Genomic DNA, 24,595 nt, shown 5'->3' on the forward strand with positions numbered 1-24,595 from the left:
GAGGTCTCTTTAAAATTATAGACTGGTTCTTTTTAAAATAATAGTGTTTCTTTTTCATTCATTTCTGTACATTTAATATTTTTTGCTTAAGCAATATGTGGTGGGATCTTTGTTAGGGACTGGGGGAATAGCTTGAAATGGAAAGAACCTGCTTTCAAGGTATTTACCTATAACTGTTGAGTTGCAAGTAAGGTATAGATGGTGATCACTTTCATTTTACTGTTTCATGTCATACAATCATGTGATAACGTTTAGTTTCTTTTAGCATTCAAGAAAATTAAAACGTTTATATTCTGGGAAGATAAGATTCTCATCATGTAATCCAAATGAGTTTGCTTTGCATTATTTTGATAATTCCTATTTCATCCCAATTTTAAAATGCAAATTGTCTATTCATTACTTTTTAAACCCCATATTCACAAATTTTAATTGTGATAAAATACACTTGACATGAAATTTACTACTTTAACCATTTTAAAAGGTACAATTTAGTGCCACTTAATATTTACAAGGCTGTACAACCATCACTACTATCTAGTTCTAGGCTATCTTCATCACCCACACCCATTAAGCAGTCATTCCCCATGCTCCTTTGCCCCCAGTCTCTGGCTACCATTAAACTGCTTTCTGTCTCTATAGATTGGCCTGTTCTGGATATTTTATATACATCATAGAATCATACACTGTGTGGTCTTTTGTGTCTGGCTTCTTCACTTAGTATGATGTCTTCAAAGTTCATCCACGAGGTAGCCTGTATCACTATTCATTTCCTTTTTATGGCTGAACAATACTCCATTGTGTGGCTATACCACATTTGGTTTATTCACTCTTCAGTTAATAGACATTTGGGTTGTTGCCACCAATTACTCTTGTACTGGACAATACTAAATCCTCAAGTAAAATTTGAGTATATTTACTTGCTTCAAGTAGTATGCAATTAATCAAAATTCATTTGAAATGAGATGGGAATATTCCTTGGAATGTATCTTGGACTGTTCTATCTTCTTTTAAGGCTTCTATTCTAATGTGGTGTCTGAAATATAGACTTAATGTTTTAACCGGTGGGGCTTCTACGCCTCTTCCTTACAATGTCGTAACTTACTTAGGTAATGGGTTCTTGAAAGGCATTTTTTGTAGACAATTAAAATCTAGCTATAAAGGAAAAGTTATTTCTCATCAAATTAGCAATATGCCTATTCCTCTTGTAGCACTGGGAAATAGAATAAAAAGATTGCATTATGTTTCATAATTTCAAAATATCCTAAAGTGAAATTTGAATTCATTGTTTTGATTCTGAAGATTCCACAGCTCATGGAAATCAAGTTGGCAGCTTCAGACATGAAGCAACGACTTACCCCCAGACTTGTGTATTACATGTTTTGAAAATGAAGGTCAAGGCTCTGAGGTTGCCCCATCCTCTTTCAGAAAAGCGTGATGCGATCTTTAACTCCACTTGAGCAGCCACTAGAGGCAAGTGGATGAGACCTCTGTTTAATGTCTCAGCTGAAGGACAGACAGGCAGAGCCATTATTAATACCCGACAAGCTGAGAACTCTGCCTCAGTGCAGTTAAAACCTCAGTGACGGGCAGCAGCAGTTTATAATTTATAAGGATGAAAATGGATCGAGACTCTTTTTCTGGGAAGAAAATAAAGTCATAATGAATTTTCAACCGATGCTTAAGTGCCCCTCAGGGCATTCCATTAATGAGGATCAGAGATTACAAGAAACAGATATAGATATGTAAAAATGTTGAATTAACATGTTTTTCCTTTCTTTAACCCTGAAAAAGCACATAATGTCCTTTCAGCATATTTAACAAACATATACTTAAAGTTAAAACTGTTACCTACAAAGCCATAATACTATGTGAAACCATATGGTAAACTATCTTGATGATTACAAACTCTGATTTTATAACACCCTAGGGATATCATAAAACTTGAAAATTATTTTTAATTAAAAAGGCATAGTAACTTCAATGTAACACATTCTCTGTAGACCAGAATTCCTGTTAAAATAGACTTACTTTAGCCTCTGTCTCACATGGGTTTTGTACCAAAAAGAGTTCATGGTCGGTGCATCTATAGAAACAATTTAAAGAATTGGCATTGGAGCTGCATTAAATCATTTATTCACATGTTCTTTAGGACTGAGATAGCTACAAAATCAAGTAGCATACAATAAGATACATCAAGTGTGAAATTATTGAGGATGGTTGGGCCAGGAATCATATATTTAATTTTATATCATTTTTTTCCTAAAAAAAGTTTTATACTGTCTCTCATAATATTAGAAAGTTGATCTATTCTCAGGAAGAGAATGAAATTGTAAATCACATCAATGGTGTGTGTGTGTATGTGTGTGTGTGTGTGTGTATGCATTTGTGTATATACATATTTTTCCTTTTAACACATGAAATAAATAAATTAAATAAATAAATTAAATTGAACACATTAAATAAATAAATAAAATAAATAAATTAAATTGAACACATTAAATAAATAAACTATTAAATTGAACACATTAAATAAATAAATAACACATTAAATAAACAAAACCATTCAGTTTTATTAATTAACATATATTAAGTTTACTATAGTCTAAATAAAGACTTTCAAAATCTCTGTATGATCCTTGATCAAAAGACAGATTATAAGCATTTAAGAAACATTCTTTTTCTTCTGATATAAGGACCTGAGAATTGTGTTTTTCAAAACAGAGGCTAATTATTTAGTAAACATGGAGGTACATCAATTTTATGACCTTTTAAGGAAGGGTTACCTATACTTTTCTTGGATATCTGTGAAGAGTGCTTTGTTTCAACCACATCAACTAATATTGATAACTTCTATCTTTTGCTATTATGAAGATACATTTTGGATTTTAACAAATTGTCAACTTTTTATCCTTAAAAAGCATTTGGCAAAACACTGTGTATGTAGTACACACACATATATACCCAGTTAAAACCAGAATACCAGAATTTCATCCTCCCTTTGCATAATGAAAACCAAGAGTCATCTTGGAGACATTCTTCCTCTTATCAAGTCAATTTTAATTTTAGATGTGCATCTAAGTTACAAAAAAATGTGTAAATTTTTGGTTGATTTGATCCACCTCTAAAACATGCCAAATAAAGTCTTTCAATCTTACAAATGATATGTAAAACTCACCAATAGAAAGACAACAACAATAACGTAAAATAAAATGGAAACTAAGAAATATCATTTGCTATAGTAGCCAGCTCTGAAGCTAACGTTTCTCTTACAATACTAATGAGTGAATGAAGAAAAGATGCTCTTCTTAGTATATTTCTCAACTTAGCCATGTATTAAAAGTGAAACAAAAAATGGCCTGAGCCTTTGTAACTAAGGCTGTTCTAGGAATTAATTGGGAGAAACCATCATTTGTACACTCTTGCTATGTATATGGCTGAAGGTCTCACCAGGAACTTGAAGAGACCAGAGAATACTGTGTAAGCACATGTCAATCCTTTCCCACTTTGATGTAAAGATCCATCAGCCTCTGGAGCAACAGCCAGACAATGAATCATAGGCATGCATTTTTACATTGATCTCATGTACATTTTATTTTAACTTGTTTTAAAATAAACTTGTTTTATATTTTACTTATTTATATTTTAACTTGTTTCCTTTTAAAACACAGTAATTTTTAATTTATATTTTAACTTGTTTCCTTTTAAAACACTACTTCTGAACCCTTTGTATGATTTTTCCTTAATTCGTAGTGAAGATTTTTCATTCCTGGTGAACAGAAAGGGAGATCTACAAGAGAGAACTACTAAATTAACCCTACAAAATGTGCTGGCTATTCAAGGTAATTGTTACCCCTCTGTCTCACATTCACAAAGTTACATGCATGAACAGTTACAGCAATAACAGGACTAAAGGCATTGATCATACAGAGCCATCATTCTCTTGAAGTTTACTCCTAATCGTTGTACAAACATTGTTTTACTTCTGCTTCATGAATTCTCAAATATATATTTTATGACACTACTCTTTCAGCATTGAGAAAAACAATCTGTGATTCCTGAGGCACTTTGGTTTTATCATTCACTCATCTACTTATTCAGCCTTCAGTAACTGTCTGCTTTACTGCTACTGTGCTTGACATTGGGGATTTAAAGTAAAACATAGTCTCTGACTCCAAGTTGCTGCCAGGATAGTACAAGGTGACAGACATGTAAAGAAATAAGAGGAATCAATTATTATAGAGCCTGTCATAAAAGTATGTATATGCACTACTGTGGAGAACAAAAAAGGAAATGTTTATTTCTACCTAGAGTTGAATAAGAATGTATAGAGATGAAGAATAATGCTTAATGGTTATTGACAATTGAAAATAGAAATTAAATAAGCAAACAGAAGAAAGAGTAAGTGAAACTGAGCACACTAAAGAGAAAAAGAGCCTGAAAGAAAAAAATATGGTAATAAAAAAATGGTAGGAAGACTTCCAGGGGATTATTTAAGGTTGTTAAAAAAACTGAAAATAAATATTTTGATACAAAGTCCTTTAGAATTTTAAAATTTGTATTCTAACTGATGACTGATCAGTTATGGTATAGAATCTCATTGGAATTTATGTAAAAACTCTGATTTACTTTTCCTAACACAATTTTGGAATAATACCCTGGAATCAATAATTTCTTTTAGCAGATTATTATTTTAGTCTTATTAATTCTGTAATAATAACTGTTCAGTCTTCGCAAAAATGGAATAATATGGAATGCAAGTTAAAATACACACATGCTTTAAACCCATTAGACCAGTGTACAGACTTTTTAAGTGGCTAGTTGGATATTCCATAAAAATTTAATTAGCATTTTAGAATCAGCAACATCATGCCTCTTGCATTAAATAAACTCATTCAGAATCTTGGGTATGTAGTACTGGCAGGAACCATTGATAACAATTGGAACAAGACATGATTTCCTTTAAAGCACAGCTTTCATGTTGACTGATATGAAAGGCAGAGATTTCCCCCTGCTACATTTTTTTTTTAAATTTCTATACAAATTAAGGCAGCAGACTAAGTTCTTAAATGTCAATTTTTATGTCAAATACACTCTGGCATTATGTAATATGTGTTTTCTACTTTAAGAAATTTTTCCAATGATAGATCTTTCAGACTTTGCAAGATTATGGAAAAACCTCCAAATTTCATCAGACTCCATGGTTTGTTAGTTATTATGGGGCTAGGTCATGGAGTACCTGGCATGAAGAGCCTTAATCCTGAAATTTAATAGGCATAAGTAAAATTGTCATTAAATTATATAGTCTTTATTTTTAGTCCTATTTTCTTTTTTTCACAAGTCTCATGTATTTGGGTTTTATTATATGCAAACAAACACACTATTAAATATAGAAACAATGGAACTTGACCAAGAGAAAAAATAGCACACTTAATAGAAATTAAACCAATAAGTAATGTATGAAATTTTAGCAGTTTTAAGCAACAGGTCAAAATAAATAGAGTTCCCCACAAATTAAAGAATTAAAGGGCTGAGATCATGAGTCCAAATAGAATAATTAGGATGGAGTAGATTGATTTCCGAAATGTTCAAAAAGTTGTTGAATTCTTTGGCTTAACATAACAATACATTCCTGCTGTGATAGTGTTGTACATCATCAATTTAGTTAAATGGAACTACATTGTCTAGTTTTTCCTTTCCAGCTTAGGTTTGGCCACAGGAGAGATGTCTGTGTGATGTGCAAGGCCAAAGTGAAGCGGCAGCCATCACTCTCTAAAGGTCAGTGAAGCTCACACACATTGTCACTGATCTTCTGTCTTACAGAAGATGATGTGGGGCAACAGCAAGAACTGCAGAGACTCCAGATCCCAATGGATCTACTCCTCAGTTTCTTCAAACTGTGGGCCAGGTGAAGAGCATCAGCTTCTTTGGCACATAACTACATCATCAAATGACAGGCCATGAGTGGCCAATTTGTCTTCATGACTTACAGTTGTCTTTGCTTTTCCTCTGCATCATGCCTCACTTTTCTTCTTGACTGCTGTCTCTCCTGATCTACAGTAACTTCATGTTCTCATCAGTTACTTTCCACAGTACCCACAACTGCATACAATGTACTCCCTATAATTGGTCCTTTATTGTATCACTTAGAGTTGTTCTTCCTCCCTGACTGAACCTTAAATAATAGAGAAATCCGTACCAGAGAGGGATCTAGGGGAACAGAACCTTATGAAAATATTCTTTGAAATGGCTCTGTGCTTTCCGGAATTGGTTATTTGATCTAATTATATTTCAAGACATTGATGATCCCATGGACAGTGGTAAAGTAGACATGAATCCATGGCAAAACGGTTACTTAAAATATCACCTGTAGACACCTGTAATAAAGTATCTGCAGAGGAATTGGGTGACCATGTAACTTTTGCCACAGAATATTTTATAAAAATAAAGAGCATAATAAGGTTGGTTTGTTGCTTCTAAGTGTTCCAGAAGACTTGGGGAAAGTACATATGAGTTCAGAGTTTTAACTTTGCAGTTAAGGAAAAGAGAGGAGAACACTTCTAAGTCTGCCTTAAATAAATCTTTATCTCCTATAGCTGTAGGACTGTGATTTCTGAAAACCAATCCCGAAGTCTAAAACTGTTTTTTGGCTGAATTAGAAATCAATTAAATGTACAACTTCAAAGGATCTTTTATAGTAAAGTTATCACATTCATTAGGAAGAAGTTTTTCTCTGAAAATATGGATGGGATTATATGGAACAGATTCTAATGAAGCTGGGGAGCTTGATTCCTAAATACTCCTGAGCCTCCCTTGCTGTGGAAACAGACTTTCTTCCCTTGTTCGAAAAAGTTAGTCTCATCCTACCTAAGGAAACTGTAATGGCCAATCCTGAAGTAGTTGAATTACAGGGGACTGCTAATCCTCTCCATAACATACCCCATAACCTCCCATTGCTTCTAGACTTAGACTCTAGCCACAGTGGCCAAGATTTTAAATGTGACTTATGTGAAGGAGGAAACCACACTGAAGTGCCTGCAAATTTTGCCAATTTGTATTGTCATAAACCTGGGGAACATGTATGGAAATGGATCCTTATGGATGTTATAGCAGGTTAAAGAGAATTTAATGTAGGACTTCGTTGAACTTGTTGATATGGATACTCTAGAGCAGAGATTCTAGATTAAATTTGAAATCTCACATGACGAGAGTGGCAGATAGGTTAAGAAACTCATTCAGAGTTACAAAACAAATATGTAATGATTTCAGGATCTGAGCTCAAGGAGTCTGGATCCAGAGTCCTTATTCTTAAGGGTGATATGGTTAGAGACAAGAGGCTGTGGCTTCAGACACATTAGAGACTATAGATTTAAAAGGGCAGTTGTAATAAATGAGACAAGAAAGAAAGCCCAGGATTTAGCTAATAAACCTCTAATTATAGTTATATTTTTCATGAAATCTTCACAACACTTTTTCTCTGTTCCATATGCATTTAGTCAAATGGTTGTCCTTTTTAAAGAACAAATTATATTTATTAAGTGACAAGAATATTTCCTGAATCCTCATCATATCTTGTTAAAGAGGAGATCTGCAGTAGACCAATAATATAATGTAAATATTATGATGAATAATTAGGAAGCAGAGGAAATGTTAAATCAAGGGAGGGAGTGGGGAGAGGGAGAGAGAAAGCATAAACCCCATTCTTAAATATGTCTATGCACTTGTAATACAGTTTATATTTTCACAGTGAGATTGATGTATATATGTGTGTAGCTATATGTGTGTATGTAAACATTATGCTGTAACCTCAAACTAAACTCTTTGAGAGATAGAAAAAGCAGGACATTACTGTCTAGATAACCAAACTCAGACCAATATACACAGCTTTCCAGGAGTGAGAGCTTCTACTTTCTAGGTAGAGGTGCTGAGTAGAATAGACAGATAAAAGAAATATATTACTGTAAGATGTTTCATCTAAACTAACCTAATTGGGAGACACAATTCTTAGGTTGTACCTGGATATTCTGAGTGCACAGATGAAGTTGACCCATATACATGCAAGTAATTTCCCTTTAGGAATACACTATTTTGTGACATTTCCTCTGTCTAAATTATTCTTTGGATCTTCTACTAAAGAGGAGATAAATAGACACATAGGGTCCACCTCTAACTATGTTCTACTTTACTTGAATAGTTTTTGAAATTATTACATCAGTTTTCTATTGTTGCATACAAATTGCCACAAAATTTGCAGATTAAAATAATAAACATTGCTGTATATGAAAATCCCACAGCTAACATTATATTCAGTGAAAGACTGAAATCTTTTCCTCTAAGATCAAAAATAGGAAAAGAATGATCACTTTTGCCATCTCTATTCAACATAGTATTGGAAATTCAAGCCAGAGCAATGAGTCAGGTAAACAAAATAAAAGGCATCCAAATTGAACAGAAAGAAGTAAAATTATCTATGTTTGCAGGTAACACAATCTAATGTATAGAAAACCCAGAAGACACCACAAGAAACTGTTAGAACTGATAAACAAATTGAGCAAGTTGCAGAATACAAACTCAACACACAAAATCAGTTGTGCTTCTACAAATTAACAATGGACAATCTGAAAAGGAAATAAAGAAAACTATTTCATTTACAATAGCACGAAAAAGAATAAAATACTTGGGAATTAGTTTAACCAAGGAGGCAAAAGACTTGTGCACTGAAAACTGCAGAACACTGCTGAAAGAAATTAAAGAAGATAAAAATAAATGGAAAGATATCCCATACTCATGGGTTGAAAGGCTTAAGATGTTGATACTCTCAAAGTTATCTGCAGATTCAATGCAATGCCTGTCCAAACCCCAATGATGTTTTTAGTAGTAAAAGAAACCCTTCCAAAATTCATATGGAATCTCAAGGTAACCCCAAAATCCAAAACAATCTTGATAAAGAACAAAGGTGGCTGTCTCATACTTCCTAATTTTAAAACTTACTACATTTGGTAGTGTATATATGTTGATGCTACTCTCACTTCGCCCCAGCTTCCCCCTCCCTCATGCTGTGTCCTCAAGTCCATTCTCTATAACTACATCTTTATTCCTGCCCTGCCACTAGCATTGTAAAGCAATTATACGCCAATAAAGATTTATTTAAAAAATAAATAAATAAAAAATAAAAAAGTAAAACTTACTACAGAGCTCCAGTAATCCAAATGGTGTGGTAGTAACTTGAAGATAGATATAAAAACCAATGAAATAGAATAGAGAGTCTTGAAATAAGCCCTCACATATATGGTCAAGTGATTTTTGAAAGGGGTGCCGAAGACATTCAGTGGAGACAGGACACCCTTTACAACAAATAGTGTTGGGAAAACTGAATAGCCACATACAAAATAATGAAGCTGGACATTTACCTATATCATATACAAAAACGTTTCTGTTCTGATTAAGTTAATTTATAAATTTTCACAATCCAAATAAAAATATCAACAGGCTATTTTTTGTGGAACTAAACAAGTTAACATGAAACAAAGCAAACTTGTGAGAAAAGACAGGGAAACACTGAAAAAAAAAAAAGCTGATAAGGGAATATACTCTTCCCAGACATTAAAATATAGTATAAATTCTATAATTAAAACATTGTGATACTGGCATATGAATGGACAAACTTTGCATTAGAACAGAATAGAAAGTTTAGAAATAGATATAATTGCACAATTTAAAAAACAGATATAAAAAGTCCCTTAAGTATAGAAAAATACATAAAACCTCACTCATATCAGAGAAATGCAAATTAAAAAAACTATGATATCATGCCTCACCTATCAAATTGTTGCAAATTTAAAAGAATAACAACACTTTCTATTAGGCAAGTCTCTGGGGAACCAGGCATTCTCATATAATTTCTGGTAGCCATGCTAATCAGTACAAGCTTTGTGGAAAGGAATCTGAAAGTCCATACTGATATCAGTCAATCAACCAATAAACATAAATAAACAGGAGTAGGAAAGCTTTTCCTTACAGTAGAATGGCAACTAATAAATGTATATGTATATGTATGTAGTGTTTGTGGGAGAGAGAGAGTGAGAGAAGGGAGAGAAAGGGGGGAGATGTGGGGAGAGGGAAGGGATACAGAGAACACAAACCTGGGTTACATCAAATAGCCTTCAGTGGAGCTGATAATTCTGAAAGTTGTGAGAAAGGGGCCACTAGTTTTAGGAGGCTATTGCAAACAATTACCCGTAAAAAGATTTTTCAAAAATTCAAACTGGGAATGTGACAGTAAAAATAGGAGGGGGTGTAAACAACAAGACTGAATATTTTCAAGTTATTAACAAGGAAAAGTGGTGCTACTGAAGAATACTTGGAATAGCAGAGGGTAGGGAAAATGATTTGAAAAAGAGAGAGAGGTATTACACAAATTTTGGGAAAAAAAATTTAGTAAGACTAAGGTTTACCTTTTAATACTCCAAATAGAGAGATCTGAGAACCTAATACAAATTTCTAAATATGTTTTGGAGGGGATTTGTCTCTGGGAAAAATTTACGTCAGTTAAAAAGGATACAACACAAAATTTTTTTAAACTTTCTACAGTTGAAATTTTTAGGACAAATCTCTTCTACTATTTAATAAACTCCTTAAACCCAGGCTTTATTATACGTAAAATAGTCTATTCTCTAAAAAAAGCAAATAAAGTGTATTTTATTATTTATATATGGTTATTTTACTCATAGCCCTACTTCATTATCTGCCGGATTGCTGAATTAGAAGAGAAATTATCTTTTAAATCTATATAAACATAGTTTTTAATGTAACTATAAGATATAATCACAATTTTATACCTGTATAACTATGAAAAATCACACACATCAATGGGTGATTTCTATCCTAAAGTACACTCATAACTTGTTCGCTATGCCCCATTAGTGAATCTATGTTTGAGCACTAGTAATATTCAAGCAGAACTGTTTAAAAGTTATGCGAATATCAATGTAGCAGATAATTAAATGTGTACAGAATCTATTAATGCGTATAATTAAGACAGAACATCATTGGAGTCTATTATGAAATTATAATATCCTGTAGTCATCCTGAAAGGGACTGCTTGTCATGTTGAATTGCTTAATTATGGCCAAGTAGTTCATATAACTTGAAGTTACAGTGATTAAAACAATTAGTATAGGGTTAGGCCAAGTTATAAAATTAACAAAATCTAAATGTGAGCATAAGAATTAGATTTTAACATGCAACATTTATTTGGAAATGGATTAGATTTATTCTATTGCACCGTTCTCAATTAGCAAGAGATGGCAGTGCTCCATCCCACTTAATAGTTGTTAGTGCATAATATTGGAAAGTACTTTTATGTACTTTAGAACTGCTAAATCTAAATGGAAACTTATGAAAGGAAACATGTCAATACATTTATAAATCATGTCTCTTAATGGCTGTGTATCCTCTATGCCTCAGTGTCCTGATGTGTAAAATGGTGATAATCCATAAAAGATTTTATCATGAAGATAAATTATAAATATAATTATGTACATAATTGTATATTAATATGATATATATCTCAGTATATGTATGTGACATAATAAACAGTGATTGTAAACTATTATTATTATTATTGCTATTACTATTACTACTATTATTACTTATTTATTATCCTTTTTTCTTTTACACATTTTATTTGACTATCTGCTTAGAACCCAGAAAATGACATTTTATTGCCTTACTGATTTAATACATTTCTTCCTTTTACAAGTATTATGGCTAATGGATTATGGGACTTGAATGATCCTTGAAGTGGGGTCTACAAATGGTGTGTAAACTAAGTGATTATGGAAGTAGTTTTTCTTCATTTGTGTCGTGGTCCATTCTAAACAAAGAATAGGAAAGCTCGCATGTTCCACCATTTGTCTTCACAGAGACTCATGCGTAAGCTAACACATGATGTTTAGAATTTATCTTATTTTTTAGAGTCTTTCAGAAAAGGAGATTATATGAATCCCAACAATTTCCTCTTTTCTCTCCTGCATCATCAATTTTTCTCTTCTACTGGTGATTTTTGACAAGGGTGGTATCATGGAGTGGTGAGGGTAAAACTATGATTGGAATGGATTCAAGAGAGAAGGGAAAAGAAAAATTCCTAATGTGGGAGCGTGTATTTGGGGTAAACTTGTTCTAAAGTGAAAGATAGAAATATGGAGGTAGAGAAATGCATAGAATAAACAGAGAGGTATTGTTTGTTTGTCTGTTTTCTAATATGTTTGTCTTCACAATGAATCTAGAAGAGACAAATTCATTTGATATGGAAGCCTTGTCTGAAAAGGTCTGAGGGAGAAAGTGTCTATCAGAGTAGTCCACAAGAATGAAAAAAAGAGGGGATGGATATGCCCAGCTTATTCCCATTTCTCAATGGTCAAAGCATGCCCTAAGAACTTCCCACTCCCCTAGCTTTTTGGACTTGTACCAATCATCCTCTTAGGTTGTCACTCAGGAAACCAGATCCCTGTCCTGAGATGTGAAGCTCCATCCAAGACTCAGAGAAGTGGTGAATTGGAGGTAGGACATGAAGGTAGGGAATCTCAAAACTTGCAAAAGTTTATGGCCCAAATAGTCCCTCACACTTCGTGTACTTAATTCTCCTTCCTTGAATTATTTTTCTCCTTAACACATATTGATTTGTTTGTTGTCAACTAGCCTGTCCTAGAATGTAAGGTTTGCAAGCCATGGGTAGGGGTCCAGGTATTATTTGTTCTTGTTTTTGTTTTCACTGCTCTATCTCCAGCTCCTGTTAGATATTAGGTGCTCAGGAAATATTTCTTGACAGAATGAAGCAGTCTAGGAGGTTCAGTTCAACTTGTCCATATTGGAAAGGATATGTCAAAGCAGCAAGTCACATGCAGATGAGCTGTACTAGAGCCAGACCAACAATACCAGGCAACCAACCAAAACACAACCTTCCTCCTTCAGATCTTCACATTAAACATCCATTTACCAATTCTGACAATATTCAGGATTCACATAGCACAAGTCCTTGGAAAAGAAAAATCATTAAAAAACAGAACTTTCCTTCTTGGTTTGGGTTTGAAAGGTCTGAAAGAGATCTTGAATATTTCTTATATTTTCGTACTCAGAGACGCAGAGGTGAATTTCACTTTGTAAGTCTCTGAAACATCAAATGAATGCTGAAAATGCATTCAAATGTGACAAAAGCAATCCCTATCTAAACAGTGCCTAAAATGAAAAACTTACTCTGGTTTTAGCCCAGGTGAATTGGTCAGAGCTGAAAATTCCTGTTCTCTTCCTAGTATGTGTGGACCTTGAATTTAACTACAGGAATAACACAGATATTTTGGGTTTGGTTCCAGACCATGGCAACAAAGTGAATATCGCAATGAGGTAAGTCATACAAATTTTTTGGTTTCCCAGGGCATATAAAAGTTATGTTTACACTATACTGTAGTCTATTAAGTGTGCAATAGCATTATATCTAAAAAGCAATGTACATAACTTAATTTAAAAATAATGCTGTTGCAAAAATGGCACCTATGGACTTGCTTTATGCAGGGTTGCCACAAACTTTCAATTTGCAAAAAAATGCAGTATCTGCAAAGTGCAATAAAAGTGAGGGATGCCTGTATAAAGTATTTGTCACTAGTATGTATGAGGCAGCCATGGTAGCAAATATCTATCCATTTTGGCTTGAGGTTGCACATTACAGACAAGAGGATTTTATTTCCTTTAACAATGTACAGTGGTAAAAGGAGATATGGGAATTTTTCCAGATTAATTGTTTTCATAGGCCTCTGCATCCCAACTTGGAAGCCAATGGGAAGATATATTTACTTTAATGAGAACATGCTTTCCTGTAGTGAATTTTTATAGCAAGAAAATGGAGATGTCATTGCTAACGGGGGGAAATAAGACCTCTGAGGTCTCAGCTCATCCAGCTCTCTTGATTTGAGTTGCCACTAACCACTAAATTAATGCAAATATAGCTTAATGAAATGTTTCTCATACTGCGATCATAAAATATCCCTGCAAAATACCACTCTGCACTTAATAAATAGGAGAGCTAATCCAGAATACTCCACATATCAATTTTCAAAAATTATGAATATTTCCCACAGATTCCTCAAACACTCAAAAGATCTACACAAGCCTTAAAGGTCAGGCTAATTATAAGATGAATTTGGATTGATTTGCAATCATCTCTGTCAGATGGAGAGCAACAAACTCAATGATGATAATTCTGGTTACAGTGAGACCATATGACAGAATACCAGATAAAAGCTATGTTAGAAACTGTGTTCACTGCACGGTGCAGATCGCAGGGCCCTCACTGAAGTGAAAGTTTTCTTCCCACTCCTTTGGACCAGTTTCTCTGGGAGTATACAAAACCAGTGATACCTAACGTGTGCATCACAGACCAGGGAAGTTCTGACATTTAGAGCCAGCATTTAGAAAGCTTCATAGCAGTTTGACATTGTTACACTATCTTAATGCATGATTTTTTTCTACTAACTAATTTCTTAGTATTTTACAAAAGATTTAGAATGCACTGGATTGGAGACTGCAAAGTAATAATAATAATAATAATAATAATAATAATAATAAATCGAAGATAACTTGAGAAACACTGTCCGAGTGTGTATATTTGCTTTGAGGGAAAACCGGAGAGCACTTAACTTAGTGTGAGCCAGAGATGATTTGCCTGAAATGTACTGTGGGATCTGAGGAAGGATAATAGAAAAATCTAATCTGTCCCCCCAAAAGCATTATTTGGAATTAGGTGCATAAGACTCTTAAGATTAAGCCAAAATGACAAGAGGTAGTGATATTTGAAGAATAGACTCTTGGAAGTTAAAGTGATTTTGTAAGTGTTAAAATATTTTACAAATATTTTTATTGTGTGGATTTTTGGAATTAACAGAGTAGAAAGCAGTGTACATTGGAATGAAGAAAGATAACATTATCATAGATTTTAATAATATAAATATTCTCAGAATATAGAAACTATGTCACCTTCTTAGAGTATAATGAGTGTTATTAGCCAGCTGTTCAATTCACCAACCCATAAAAACAAAGTAGATTTGGAATTTCTGAAGTCCTAACAAAGTGTTTTGGGCATATGAAGAAGTATTAAAATAGAAAAAAAAAATCTTACAAAGTTAGTTATAATTCCATAGCAGGGATGATTTGCAGGGAGTATAAAAAGGGAACTTTGAATATTTAGTTGTCCATTGAGTTAGATGGATATGATAAAAAGAAGATACTGAATCTGACAGTGTCTCTGTCCACCATGGAAACTCCTTTTATCCTTCAAATTTCAGATCAAATACTATCTTCTGTGAGAAACCTTCTCATAATAGCCTAGGCAGACTGCCCTTTTAATATACCATTTTATCAGTTATCATATTATAATCATTTATACAACTTTTTTAAAAAATCCAGTCTCTAACCTGATTGCAGGCAGGCAGATTTTCTCTTTTCTTATCCTTGTAGTTCTGTTTCTACAATCTGGGAATTTCCTTGAACTTGGTACTTTTTAAATAATTAACAAGAGCATTTTAGGCTCTGTAGAGCAGGAGTCATATATGAGAGTGGATAAATGGCAAAAACATTAACGATGATAATGATGGATAACATATTTAATGTTTACTATATGCTAGGCACTGTTCTAAGCATGGTACAAGTATTAATTCATTTAATCTTCCCCCTCTGTGAGTGACAGAAACTCAAAATAACTGTGGCTTAAACGAACAAGAAGATTAATTCTATCATATAAAAAAGTCAAAGATGAACACCTGTAATGGAAAGGTAGTGTAAAGAAGAGGTTAAGTCAGCCCTCCCACAGATAACAGATAAAATCTTGAGAAAGATATATTGTTAAAAAAAACAAAGATATATTGTTAAAATAAACAACAATTTCTCATGTTATAAAGACATGAGAAAGTATTTGAAAGCATACAGAAGCCAGAACAGAGTTTACTCTTGAAACACTTCAACTAGAAAGGATAATAACAAGATAACAAGAAACATAATGCAAGTTTGCACTTTCTTGTTCAAGTGCATCCCCAACCCTGGTGTCTACAGGGGACAAACTGCAAACTTCCTCCACTTGAGGTGGTAGAAATGAATTTTAACGCTGAAAAAGCAGGTAGAAAATTAAGGGAGATGTTCTAAATGTGGGAGAGCTGACAAAGAGCTGAGATCCCAAATCTAAAAACCCTCCACCCAAATACCTGAATGACTGCTAAACTATGCACACACAAAAAAACTGCTGGGAATTGGGTGAAAACAAATGAACAAAAAACAAAAACAGGAAGAGATCGGAAAGATATCAGTTGAAATTAGTGAATTTTGTTTCATTGTTTTACTTCTTCACTTATTTTTCTTTTTAAATGAATACATTCCCCAGCTATTTGCAACTTGGTCAGAAGAAAGTTGAAGAAGTCTTAATGGCTTGAGGTCTAGGAAGACAAAAGCAAAGGCTGGCAGAGAGACCAGACAATTAGAGTAGATTTTGAAGAAGTAAGAAAATCATAGACAAGGTGAGACCTGAAATGTGAGTATATAATTTGCCCAAATCCTTGGTGGACCCCAAATTATGCAAGCCTGAGGGAGTTCACCAAGGGGCCAGGCTAGATAAAACAAAATAAACCAGCAGCTGAAACTGTAATAATTGAACAGATATATCAGCTACTGCACACTCTGTGGGAGAGAGTTTGTAGTTTGAGTCTATGAGATTAGTCGCCACTAGAATTAAAAAACAAACAAGAAAAGCTAAGTCTTCTCTAAAGAGCATGGCAGGATTCAGAATTACTATTTACCTGCAATATCCAGTTTTCAACTAAAAATTATTAGACACCCCACCAAAAAAATAACACCAAAGTGTGATTCCTATTAAAAATAAGTAAGAATAACTTCAAAGCAGTTACTATGTATGTTTGAATAATTTTTAAATGGTTCTAATAAAGAAACAGATGGGAAATCTCAGCAGAGAAATGAAAACTATCTTAAAAATGAAATTTTTAAAGATGAAAAGTATAACTTAAATAAAAATTTATAGAATGATCTCAACAGCAGACTGGAGTTGTCAGAATCAGTAAAGTTGAAATTAGAGGAATAAAAATTACCCAGTCCAAAGAATGGAGATAAAATGATTAGTGAAAAGTGCACAGAGCCACAGAAATCTGAAGAGTAATACCAAACAGTTCAATATACATATAATTGGAGTCCTAGAAAGAGAGGAGAGTGAGAAGAATGCAAGAAAAAACGTGTAGAAATAATGAATGGAAAATTGACAAATAATATTGAAAACATTAATTTACAGAACCTAGAAATGCAATGAACCCTTACCAATATCAACAAAAACAAAACTTTCCCAAGTACATCAGAGTTAAACTTCTGAAAAGCAAAGATAGTGAGACATTCTTGAAAGCAGATAAAAGAAAACAACATTTCACATAACAGGGGGAATGATAATATGTTTAATAAATGACTTCTGTTCAGGACCAGTGGAGGTCAGAAGATATTAGAACAAAATATTTAAGGTAGTGGTGATGGAGAGAAAGCCTGTTAACCAAAAATTCTACATCCATCAAAACTATCCTTCAAAATAAAGATGAAATAAGACAATTTCAGATAAACAGAAATGGAGAAAAAGTGTTTTGAGATAGACCTTTGAAGTGCTAAAGAAATTGTTCAGGTTCAAGGGAACTCGGAACAGATAGCAACCCATATTTCCAGAAAGAGATGAAAAATACCAGAAATGGTAAATATATGAACAAATGTAAAAAACTGTATCTAGGAAGATTTATGGTCCCTCAAAAAGTTAAACACAGAATTACCATATGACCCAGTATTCTACTCCTAGATATGCACTTCAAAGAACTGAAAACAATTATTCACGCAAATACATGTACACCTATGTTCACAACAGCACTACTCACAATAGCCAAAAGGTGGAAACAACCCAAATGTTCATCAATGGATGAATGGATAAACAAACTGTAGTATATACATACAATGGGATGTTAGGCATACATAAAAACAAGTACATGCTACAATGTAGATGAACCTCAAAAACATTATACTAGATGAAAGAAGTCAGGCACAAAAGGTCACACATTGTATGACTCCATCTACATGAAATAGCCAGAATAAGTACATCCATAGAGACAGAATGCAGATTAGTGATTGCCAAAGGCTTTTGGGGACAGGGAATGGGGAGCACCTGCTTAATGGGTATGAGATTTCCTTTGGGCATGATGAAAATATTTGGAATAGATAGAGTTGTTTGCTGCACAATATTATGAATGTATTAAATGCCACTGAGTTGTTCATTTTAAAAATAATTTTGTTATATGAATTTCACCTTAATAAAATATTAAAGAAGTCTGCAGTATCTATAAACTGTTTTCTTATTATGTATTAATTTTTAACATATCTATTAGAGTACATAAGAAAAACAAATAACACTATATTGTTAGGTTTATAACATATATGGCTGTATTATATATTACAACATAAGCACTAAACATAGGAATAAATGAAAGTTTCCTACATTTTACCTGAAGTAAGTCTGAAATAATTTGGTTTGTAATAAATGGAAGATATTTATTTTAATACCTATACCAGTGGTCCTCAAACATTTTGCTCTCAGGTTTTCTTTACACTCTTCAATGTTATGGAGAAACTGAAAAAGATTTTGTTTATATGGCTTAAATCAACCAAATTTAGCCTACTGGAAATTAAAATTCAGAAAATTAAAATATATTTATCTACAATTCACTTCAAAATAGCAATAATGAACACATTAATTGCAAACCCAAAAATACGTTATAAATGAGAAATAACTAAAATTTCCAGAACAAAATATAAAAGATATGACTTTTTTTTTACATTTTTCTACCCCTGGATTTTCAGTTATGGTTATGCATTTGATCTGTTATAATAGGTTGGTTTGAACTATATGAAAAAAATGTGGTCACACATATATAAGTAGCTGGAAAATGATGACTATTTTAATAGGCCTTTTCATGTAATTTTGGATATTCTTCTTTTATTCAAAACCAAAACTCTACAAATGTTAGTGTCTTAAAGTTTCTTACAGTACTATACATCTGACACTACCATAATACTGTATGTCAACTACACTTCAGTTTAAAAAAAATTCATTATAATGTCAAATCTGAAACCGTATAGTGAAAATTTCAAAATCCATTGGTCTATCTTGTATCTTGAATAAATATTTTAACACATGCATGCTATTGTAGCATCATTGTATTGGTGATTTGGAAAATATTGGGTCATTGAGTGATATAAATTTTTCAAATATTAACACATTTTATTATATAACATAAAAATGAAATTTACTAATATAACCATTAGATTCTTCAGAAAAGTCTTTGAATAATGGGATACAGTCAAGTTCACAGTGGCAGGTATAAGTTTTTTAAAATTCTAAGTTTCATTTGGAAACAATGTTTATCTTTAAAAGTAAATACTTTCAGTTATTTTCCTTGAAATGATAGGATTGTATCATTCATTTTTAAGAAAACATTTGCCATTTCTGAAAAAAACCCAGTAAACCAATATCTATTATGAATATAGACTCAAAACTTCTTAATACAATATGAACAAATTGAATTAAAAATGTTTAAGATGGATAATGAATTAAGACCAGTTGGGGTTTACCCCAGGAATAAAACATTACTTTAGCATAAGGAAATCAACTGATGCAATCTACAATACCTAGAGAATAAATGATGAAAGTCATATGATCATCTTAATAGAGAGAGGCAAATTATTTGACAAAATTTAACACATATTTATGAAAAACTTTCAGCAAATTAGAAATAAAGGAAACTTCCTCAGCATATTAAGGCACATCTACCAAAACCCCATGGCTATCATCCTTTTTTTTATTTTTATTTTTATTTTTATTTATTTATGGCTGTGTTGGGTCTTCGTTTCTGTGCGAGGGCTTTCTCTAGTTGCGGCAAGTGGGGGCCACTCTTCATCGTGGTGCGTGGGCCTCTCATTATCGCGGCCTCTCTTGTTGCGGAGCACGGGCTCCAGACGCGCAGGCTCAGTAGTTGTGGCTCACGGGCCCAGTTGCTCTGCGGCATGTGGGATCCTCCCAGACCAGGGCCCGAACCCGTGTCCCCTGCACTGGCAGGCAGAGTCTCAACCACTGTGCCACCAGGGAAGCCCCCATCCTTTTTTTTTAAATGTCTTTTTTCAGTTGAATGAAAGATTCTTTAAATTCTATAGTGCTTTATAATTTTCTAAAGTTTCACACACATGATTTCATATAATCCCATAATAACTCTTTCTTTCCCTTACTCCTATTTGCCCTTCCCCCATTCCCCCTCCCCACTGGTAACCACTAGTTTGTTCTCTAGATCTGTGAGTCTGCTTCTTTTTTGTTATTCACTAGTTTGTCGTATTTTTTAGATTCCACGTATAAGTGATATCATACAGTATTTGTCTTTCTCTGACTTATTTCACTGAGTATAATGTCCTCCAAGTCCACCCATGTTGTTGCAAAATGGCAAAATTTCATCGTTTTTTATGGATGAGTAGTATTCCATTGTATATAATACATACCACATCTTTTTTATCCATTCATATGTTGAATGACACTTAGGTTGCCTCCATATCTTGGCAATTTTAATAACTCTGCTATGAACATTTGGGTGTATGTATGTTTTTGAATTAGTGTTTTGGTTTTTTTTTTTTTTTTAATATACCCAGGGGTGTAATTGCTGGGTCATATGGTAGTTGTACTTTTAGTTTTTTGAGGAACCTCCATAATGTTCTCCACAATGGCTACACCAATTTACATTCCCACCAACAGTGTAAGAGGGTTCCATTTTCTCTACATCCTCACTAAGATTTGTTATTTGTGTTCTTTTTGCTGATAGCCATTCTGACAGGTGTGAGGTGATACCTCATTGTGGTTTTGATTTGCCTTTCCCTGAAGATTACAGATGCTGAGCATCTTTTCATGAGCCTGTTAGCCATTTGCATTTCCTTCTTGGAAAAACATCTATTCAGTTCTTCTACCCATTTTTAAATTGTGTTGTTTGTTTTTTGATGTTGAGTTGTATGAGGTGTTTATATATGTTGGATATTAACCCCTTGTTGGTAGCATTATTTGCAAATACCTTCTCCCATTCAGTAGGTTGTCTTTTCATTTTGTTGATGGTTTCCTTTGCCATGCAAAAGTAAGTTTAATTAGGTTTCATCTGTTTATTTTTCCTTTTATTTCCTTTGCTTTAGGAGATAGATCCAAAAAATATTGCTTCAATTTATGTCAAAGAGTGTTCTACCTATGTTTTCCTCTAGGAGTTTTATAGTACCTGGTCTTAGATTTAGGTCTTTAATATATTTTGAGTTTATTTTTCTGTACGGTGTTAGAGAATGTTCTATTTTCATTCTTTTACATGTAGCTGTCCAATTTTCCCAGCATCATTTATTGAAGAGACTGTCTTTTCTCCATTGTATATTCTCTCCTCCTTTGTCATTTATCCCAGGAATGCAAAGATTTTTCAATATTTGGTAATCAATCAATGTGATACACTACATTAACAAACTGAAGAATAAAAGCCATATGATCATCTCAATAGATACAGAAAAAGCTTTTTATAAATTTCAATATCCATTTATGATAAAGGCTCTCCAGAAAGTGGGGATAGAGGGAACATACCTCAACATAATAAACCATATGACAAACCACATATGACAAAACCACAGCTAAGATCATACTCAATGGTAAAAGCTGAAATAATTTCCTCTAAGATCAGAAACAAGACAAGGATGCCCACTCATGACATTTTTATTCAACATAGTTTTGGAAGTCCTATTCACAGCAATCAGAGAAGAAAAAGAAATAAAAAGAATCCAAATTGGAAAGGAAGAAGTAAAGCTGTCACTGTTTGCAAATGACATAATACTAAACATAGAAAGTCCTAAAGACAGTACCAGAAAACTACTAAAGCTCATCAAATGAATTTGGTAAAGCTGCAGGATACAAAATTGATACACAAAAATACATTGCATTTCTATACACTAACTATGAACTATCAGAAAGAGAAATTAAGGAAACAATCCCATTTACCATCATATCAAAAAGAATAAAATACCTAGGAATAAACAGACCTAAGGAGGCAAAAGACCTGTACTCAGAAAACTATAAGATACTGATGAAAGAATTTGAAGACAACACAAACAAAAAGATATACTATGTTCCTGGATTGGAAGAATTAATATTGTTAAAATGACCATACTACCCAAGGCAATCTACAGATTCAATGCAAGCCCTATCAAAATGCCAATGGCATTTTTCACAGAACTAGAACAAAAAATTTTAAAATATGTATGGGAACACAAAAGATCCCAAATAGCCAAAACAATCTTCAGAAAGAGGAACAGAACTAGAAGAATCATGCTCCCTGACTTCAAACTATACTACAAAGCTACAGTAATTAAAACAATATGGTACTGGTACAAAAAAATAACACATAGATCAATGGAACAGAATAGAGAGACTAGAAATAATCTCACACACTAGGGTCAATCAAGCTATCATCCTTTTCATTGAGAAATACTAAATGTTTTTCTTCTAAGATCAGAAGATGTGATGCTCATTTTCATTATTTCTATTTAACATTGTACAAGAGATTCAAGCCAGTGAAATAAGGGAAGGAAAAGAAAAAGTGATGCATATTGTAAAGGAAGTTGTTAAACTATCTTTAATTTACCCTGTACCTAGGAAATTCTAAGTAATCTACAAAAAAGGATATGAGAACTAATAACCAAGTTTAGCAAAGTCACAGCATATAAAGTTGATATACAAAAGTAATTCTGTGTTGATTTATTAACATTAAATATCTGTAAAGGGAAATAAAATACATTTCCATATACAGTAGCATCCCCAAACATGAAATACTTAGGAATGTATTTAACAAAATGTGCATAGATACCATTCACTGAAAACTACAAAATATTGCCAAAATAAAGAACTAAGGAAATTGAAAGATATACCATCCTCTTGGATTAAAAGGCAGAATATTATTAAGATGTTATTTTATCCAAATTGATCTTTAGATTCAATGGTAATCAAAATAATCATGAGCATTTATGAGGAAATTTACAAGATGACCAAATTTTATGTGGCAATGCAAATAACATATATTAGCAAAAGCAGTGGTGAAAGAAAAGAACAAACTTGCAGCACTAACAATACCAGATTTCATCACTTACTATAAAGTTACAGTAATGAAGACAATGCAATATTTGAAAAAGTATATTATTATAGACCAATGGGACAGAATACAGTCCAGAAATAAACTCACTCATGTGAGTGATTAATTTTTAACAAAGTAGTCAAGGCCATTCAATGAGGGGAAGTAAAGTTTTTTCAATAAATAGGGCTGAAACTACTGGATATTGGCTCTTATCTCATACAATTTACAAATTTTTAAAAGAATCATAGACAAATGTAAAAACTAATACTATAAAAATTTGGAAAGGAAACATAGGAGAAAACCTTTGCAAACTGTGGTAGGCAAAAATTTTGTACATAGGAAAGAAAAAGCACAAACCCTAAAAGAACAAATTTTATAAATAAAACTTTGTTAAAATTAGAAATTTCTGGTCATTAAAAGAGACTATTAAAATATAAAGCAAAGTTACAGACTTTGAGAAAAATATTTCTGTTATATAGATATGATAAAAACTTTTATAAAAAATAAATAACTCTTACTACTCAATAAGAAGGCAAGTAACCCAACTTAAAAATGGGCAAAAGAGTTGGACAGACACTTTACCATAAAAGATATATGAATGGCCATTAAATACATAAAAGTTGTCGACAGTGTTAGTTATCAAGGAAACACAAATGAAAACCACAATGAGAAAACACTAGCATAACTAAATTGTAGTAACAATGAGATTCCATTACAATAGCAAAAATTATAGACTAACCACTTCAAATGTTGGTAAGGAGATGGAGCAACTGGAACTTTCATACGTTGCTGATGTGAATGTAAAATAGTACAATGCATTAGAAAACAATTCAACAGTTTCTTAACAATGACAAAAAGTTAAGTGTACACTTACCATAATATCCAGGGACTTCATTCCTATTTAAACAGAAAAAGCAAAACATGTCCCCTCAAAGCCTTATACTTAGAATGTTCGTAGTAGTTTTATTCATGATAAGCAAAATCCAGATATAACCAGTTCATCAACAGAGGAATGGATGACTAAAGTGTAGTATGTCCATATAATGAAATACTCTTCAAGATTAAAAGGACATACTACTGATGTATGTAACAACTACTAACACATGAAACTACGTTATGCTGAGTGAAATATAACTGGCACAAGATACTACATATGCTATTATTCTTTCATATGAAGTTCTAGAAAATAAACAGCAATCTATTTTGAAAGAAAGCAAATTTGCATTTACTCTGGGTGGAAATTTGTGAGAAGTATGGAATTGACTGCAAAAGAGCCCAGTAAAAATTTGGGGGTTGATGGAAATGTTCTGTATCTGATTGCGGCTATAGTTACATCG

The sequence above is a fragment of the Balaenoptera borealis genome (genome assembly GCF_965194805.1).
Source record: "Balaenoptera borealis genome assembly, chromosome: 1".
Lineage (NCBI taxonomy): Eukaryota > Metazoa > Chordata > Mammalia > Artiodactyla > Balaenopteridae > Balaenoptera > Balaenoptera borealis.